Below are 871 nucleotides of genomic sequence, written 5' to 3'. Positions count from 1 at the left end.
AAGTGACTAATAGCGATGTCGTATTTTCTGTTGATGACACTTTTGATTAACACGATGAAAAAGCCTTCATCTATCGGATCCAAGCACTGCGACACCGATTGAAGAAGTAGGTGGACCGTAAGGGAGACTATGAGTGTCTTAGTCGGCCTATAAACTTTTCATCCACCCGCGAAGTTTGTAATTCGTAATGTGTGTATGTATGCATGTGAGCGTATATGTATGTATGTATGTATATGTATGTATAAGAGTGTGTAAGTGTGTGTGTGTGTGTGTCTCGGTATGAGTGAGTGTGTTTTGTTTCTCAAAGCTCGACAAGTGCTGCTAGATTGTTTGTGACCTTGTAAACTAGCGGTTCGACAAAAGACTTCAATAGAATAAGCACCAAATTGAAAAGAAGAACTAGAATAGATTCGATCAACTTAACCTTCGAGTTAGATAGTACAGCACGTAAACCTCCAGTTCCGTAACTAAAAACTATAATAAAAAAAAAAAGAATAGAAGAATAGAAGAATAGAAGAACAGAAGAATCGCATCAAAGAATCATAAGCAGACATATTGATAGAGAAATAAATATATATAATAAAAAACATAGATATATGAATGAGTAGACCACGATCAAAAATAAACAGCGAAAGATTGTAAGGACAATACAATATCTTGTACAATTGGTGAGTTCCGCATTCGTATCGACTAATGTTTTATCATCTGAAGAGCTACTTCAATCTTAGTTAAACAGATATGTTCTGGCCCAAATAGATAATGTCTTCATAATTTACAAATGTGCGTGTGTGCATGTGTGTCTATGTGTGTGTGTGTGTGTGCGTGTGTATGCATATATATATATATATATATATATATATATATATATATA

The sequence above is a fragment of the Octopus bimaculoides genome, chromosome 9 (assembly GCF_001194135.2).
Source record: "Octopus bimaculoides isolate UCB-OBI-ISO-001 chromosome 9, ASM119413v2, whole genome shotgun sequence".
NCBI lineage: Eukaryota > Metazoa > Mollusca > Cephalopoda > Octopoda > Octopodidae > Octopus > Octopus bimaculoides.
This window is presented reverse-complemented; position numbering follows the sequence as displayed.